The sequence below is a fragment of the Medicago sativa genome, chromosome 1 (genome assembly GCF_051527215.1).
Source record: "Medicago sativa cultivar Bolivia chromosome 1, Bolivia_mono, whole genome shotgun sequence".
NCBI classification, from domain to species: Eukaryota; Viridiplantae; Streptophyta; class Magnoliopsida; order Fabales; family Fabaceae; genus Medicago; species Medicago sativa.
The window spans coordinates 74037429-74043428 of record NC_140749.1 but is presented as its reverse complement, the minus strand read 5'-3'; positions in this window follow the sequence as shown (position 1 = coordinate 74043428).

The window sequence follows — 6000 nt, the reverse complement described above, 5'->3', positions numbered from 1 at the left end:
GGGTTGTTTATAACCCATACAAACTCATTCCTTGCTCAACCCTACGTATGCATAAGTGTATTGTTTTATAGATTTAAGGAAGTTACCATTTCAACTTATATTTCTTTTGCATTTCAAATATTGGCTAATAAACGGTTTGGAAGGTTCTGTATTTAAATTAGTTTCAACTGATTATTGAATAAGCTCAACTTGATGTGATGCTATTGCTTTTATAGACTTGCTTGCACATGCTTAATATTTGTGAATAAGAGGCTATGAGAGTGAATTAATTGGATAGAAGGAAAACATGTACTTGAGTTATTAGCTAACTGTCTTGTGATCAGTAGCTAACAATTAACATAGGCAAGAGATAAATTCCATTCCCACTCTTTTTCTTTATGTGCATAATAGGATGTTCATATTTTTTTATTGTTAACAATTATGTGAAGGCATTTGAGGAGTATATAGAAAGCATTCTTCAATAAACTAAAAAGCTTATTTTTGTCAAAAATACATGTGAGAAAAAATTGTAAAGACACATATGATTTTGGTTTTATTAGAAGTTAAGAGTACTGATAATAAGGTTTGGAAACTGAAAGCATTATCAAGGATAGATATGAAAATACCTCAAGATCCTCGTATTGCTCCAAAGCAAGAAGATCATTATACAATTATGTGAAGATCATAATAAGGTTTTTCTATGAAGGAGGGTTCAAGACTGTTAAGTTTGCAATGCAGAATGGAACATGTCCTAATAAAGAAGAAATGAGGGAGGTCAACTACAACAAATCAAGCAAATAATATTTGTAATTTATAGTTTGATATTTGAATAATAGAAATGCAATGACTGCATTTTTTTTTTTGAATGACGGCATATTTCTATTTCTTCTAAATGTAAATCATATATAACTATATATTTTCATTCCAAAAAAAAGAAAATGTAAAACATATGTTGGAAAACTTACAATTGGATTTGACCAAAAAAAACTTACAATTGTATCTCAAAAGCTTTTGAAACGATCAATTGGGCTCACAAAAATAACATGAATTTATATCTTAATTTTTTAGATAATATCAATCATCTCCAAAGAAGAAATTAGGTGGCAAAATAAGAAAATAATAAAGAATCAAAGAGACCTAATATTAGTCTATTAAAAAAAAACAAAGAGAAGCATTCTTGGGTTTTACCTGCTACACAACTGAAAATTAACGAACCAAAATTATATATTCTCTAATTATGAAACTTATCTATCTATTATCTAATTATGAAACTAAATCTTAACGAGTGCCCCTGGGACATCTAGAAAATTGTTTTTTTTTTTGAGCAAATCTAGAAAATTGTTTAAAAACAATAAAATTGTGCAGAAATATTGGTTCATTTATTTTGATTGAATAAAAAGAAATGTAGAATCAATTGACGAGATTTATTTTTAGACAAAAATTAGTAGATTAGATATAATATTTATTTTAGACCCCAAAATTGTATATTTTCAGTTGAGAAACTCTTGCTACTTTTTTTTTTATCTATTAACTTCTTGCTACTTTTTTTTTTTTTTTTTATCTATTAACTTCTTCACTTGCACACAAACATGCAAAATTTAAAAGTTTCTTTATGGTTCATATTTGGCTTGACTTTACCAATATTTATGAAAGACACTAGCCATAATAATACATAATCTTTTGGGGTGAGTTAATATTACTTAAGGAAATGTTAACTAGTGCCTCCGGGGCACTGGTTAAGGGCCTTAAATAGTAACTTTTTATGAAAAGTTGTGTAATCAGTGCATTGAAAGTTGAAAACTTTAACATTTTAAAAGAATAATTTCTTAATTTAACATGCTTAAAGAGTGTCCCGGGGGCACTCGTTAACAAGACCCTTAGTTTAATTAACTGTGATTATGGCTCAAATTTTTTATTGGATCAAGGCATTGTCCACCTTTTCTTTCTTTGAAATTAACACACCATTGTAATGATGAGCACATTGTTTGTTAAAACAACACGGGAACTTGGTGAGGATTATGTATTGGAGTGTTCAGTGATCACAATTAAGATTGGTGGCAGTGACCTTGCCGGTGAAGCTGACAAAACATGTTAGAGGTTGTAATTAGTAATGAGCAACACTAAGTTGTAATTAGTATATGTAGGCTTATACAAGACTTCATACTTTTCTTTCACTCAACTTCACTTGATTTTGCACATTGCTATTGTTTCTCACCGTGATTCATAAGCTTTTCAGAAAGATGAACAACGAACAACAAAACGAATTGATTCAGTGATGAATCAATCAAGAAAAATAGATTATGAAGAAAATTGAAACGATAATGAATTGAAATAATCAAAAGGATGAAGAAGATGAACAAGAACAACGATAGGGTTGTTCAATCTTCGCAAAGCGGAAGTACAGGAGGAGGACGAACCTGCTCTGATACCATCTAAGAACTTTGCAAAAACTAAAATTGAAAAAAAGTGATTATCATTGAATGAATGAATTCAGTTACAGATTATGTTATATATATACAAGCTAGGAAATGACACCTCAACATAACTAACTTGTAACAAAACTAATGCAAAATCTAAATGTAACTGAAATTTACATGAAATTCACATTCTCAAATGTAACTTGTGCTCTAAGTCATCTATGGCTTATCTTCTAAACTTCTTCTTCCTTCTCATTTTTGTCTTGCTCTAATAATCTCCATAGGTGATCGAAGTGGAAGTAGAGGATACTTGTGAAGTAGTGAATATGAATAAAATGAGTTCAAAAGTTCTTCGAAGTTGTTGCCATTTATTTCATTCAAAATTGTTGGATCTTTTCCGCCGAAAATGTCTTTTTTGAATTTCACTCCATGTATGTCGGATCTGTCTGATTTTGAGACATCAGCTTGATGTTGGTTGCTCAAACCAACCAGTCAAGTTTCTCCATTGTCATTCCATTCGTCGTCAACTCTTGCATGTTTCTTTGTTCTTATATTCCGGTAGTTATCTATCTCATCATCACCTCTTCTTTCAGGCAACTAACACAAATCAAACAAATACAAAATAAGTATATGAATTATTGAAACAACGTACTAAACCAAATTGGAATAAAAAAGATGTAACAAAAAATCATTTTAATTTCTTGTCTATTTTAATTAAAAAAAATCATGAATCCCTAATTAAAAATCTGATAGACAAATATTTATGTAAAAAAACTTGCATGAATATACAAACCTCTTGAGCAATTTTAGACCATTCGGAGTTGCACCCTTGATATTGTGGCACATCAGATTCCGTCGCGACGATCATAAAAGGAGTTCCACCCCTGAAATTTACAATGTAAAAATTTACATATTAAAATTGCATTTTTTTTTTGCATATAAACAATAATGGTATATATTGAATCTGCTTACCTGTTAGTTGATGTTTGAGAAGTATTATTCCTTATAGAAGCAATGGACACATTATTGCATAGCATATATGATACACCAGGGTGAGGAATTGAGGCATGGCTTGAGTTTGGAACTTGTTCAAATTTGTTTCCATTTATCTCATTCAAAGCTGAAGGATCTTTTCTGCTGAAAATATCTGTTTTGGATTTCACTTCAAATATGTCGGATTTGTCAACTTTGTGAGACATCAACTTGCTCCTGGTTGCTCAAAGTACTTTCTCCATTGGCATTCAATGGTTTTATGATTTGATCGTAGAGTGGCCAACCAAGTTTTGTGCGTTTCCTTGTTCTTATATTCCAGAAGTTCTTTATCTCATTATCAGTTTTTCCAGGCAACTAACACAAATAAAACTATTATCAAATAGAAACAAATAGAAACAAATGAATAAAAGTGATGATTCTTATTGATTTGTAAATGATTACAAGTTTATTTATAGATGAAATTAGAGTGCACCATAGTAAACATAGGGTAACAACATCTAATAAACTCTAATGACTAAGCTTCAGTTCTTTCTTGCTCTCCAAGTTATCTCCTTCATCCTTGTTGTGAGGTAACTTGCTTTGCAAGTTTTCTGCTTCACCTTTGTTGTGTAATAGCCCCCCCACAAGGTGGAGGTTGATAGAGATCTATCAAACCCAGCTTGGATAACAGAATGCCAAAAGGTTGAGGCAACAGTGGTTTTGTGAAAAAATCTGCCAATTGATCTTGAGAAGATACAGGCAGAAGTTTCAAAACACCAGTCTGTAGCTTTTCTCTGACAATATGACAATCAATATCCAAATGTTTCGTCCTTTCATGAAAAACAGGATTGACAGCAATGTGAAGAGCACTTTGGTTGTCACAAAACAAGACTGGAGGTTTAGTACAATTAACATGTAAGTCTCTGCGCAAGTAGAGGAGCCACTGCAGTTCACAAGCAGCAGATGCTAAGGCTCTGTATTCTGCCTCTGAAGAGGATCTGGATACAGTCATTTGTTTCTTGGTTCTCCAAGAAATTAAAGAGTTACCAAGAAAGAAACACTGGCCACTAATAGATCTTCTGGTGTCAATACATCCTGCCCAATCAACATCAGAAAAACCTTGTAAATGTAAAGAGGAGCTTCTGGAGAAAAGAAGACCTTTACCAGGACATCCTTTCAAGTATCTGAGAACTCTCAAAGCAGCATGATGATGAGTTTGAGTAGGCTTAGAGAGGAATTGACTGAGTTGTTGTGTAATGAATGTAATGTCAGGTCTGGTAGTGTTGAGATAAAGTAACCTGCCTACCAGTCTCCTGTAAGAGGGAACATCATCATAAGGAAGAGAAGAATCATTATGGAGCTTAATAGAGGGATCAGAAGGTGTGGAGACAGGCTTGGAGTTAATGGAGCCTGAATCAGACAATAAATCCAAACAGTATTTCCTTTAGCGTAAAGAAATGCCTTGTTTAGAATGAGCAACCTCCAAACCCAAAAAAATATTTAAGCTGGCCAGGATTCTTGATTTTGAAAGAATTGTGTAATATGGATTTGATATGATCAAACTCAGTCAATGAGTCTCCAGCAAGGATGATGTCATCTACATACACCAATAAGACTGTGAATGTGGAAACAGTTTTCTTGATAAATAAGGAATGATCAGATGGTGCTTGTATGTAGTGATGTTGCAGTAAGACAGAAGTGAGCTTCTCAACCATTTCCTGCTTGCTTGTTTGAGACCATACAAAGGCTTCATTAACTTGCAGACTTGATTTGGCCTGGGTGATGTAACACCTGGAGGAAGAGTCATGTATACATCCTCTTGTAAATCACCATGGTGAAAGGCATTGTTGACATCAAGTTGATGTAAGTGCCAATGGTGAATAGAGGCCAAAGCAAGAACCAGTCTGACTGTTGTCATTTTAGCTACTGGTGAAAATGTGTCAAAAAAATCAAGACCTTCAATTTGGTTGTATCCTTTAGCCACAAGCCTGGCTTTGTATATTTCAATAGAGCCATCTGCATAGTACTTGACTCTATAGATCCATTTACAACCAATAGGTTTGACATGTTCTGGCAGATCAACAAGTTTCCAGGTACCAGTGGACTCAAGAGCAGAAAGTTCAGCTTGCATTGCTTGCTTCCAGCAATCAAATTTGTTTGCCTCAGTGAATGTTTGTGGTTCAGGGTTGGTGTGTAAAGAGTTAACAAAACAAGAATGCTGGTTAGACAGTTTATGATGAGAGACATAATGTGTAATGGGGTAAAGAGAAGCATGAATATTATTGCAAACATAGCCATTTAGATAAGTAGGAGTATTGGAAACTCTAGTTGACTGTCTAGTAGGGACAGGTAAATTGAGAGGAGGAGAGGGAGTAGATGGAGAAGAGACAAAAGGAGGGTCATCAATAATGACAGGAGGAGCAGGAATGATATCTGGAGAGATGGATAGAGGAATGGAAGAAAAGTACTCCCATTGGGAAGTGATGGAATCAGGATTTCTAGGGTATGGAAGAATATGTTCATGAAAGATAACATGTCTAGAGATGAAAATGGCTCTAGAATGTAGGTCAGGTCTAAGAGAATGAAACCCTTGTAACCTGATTGATAACCAAGAAAGATGGACTTTCTAGCT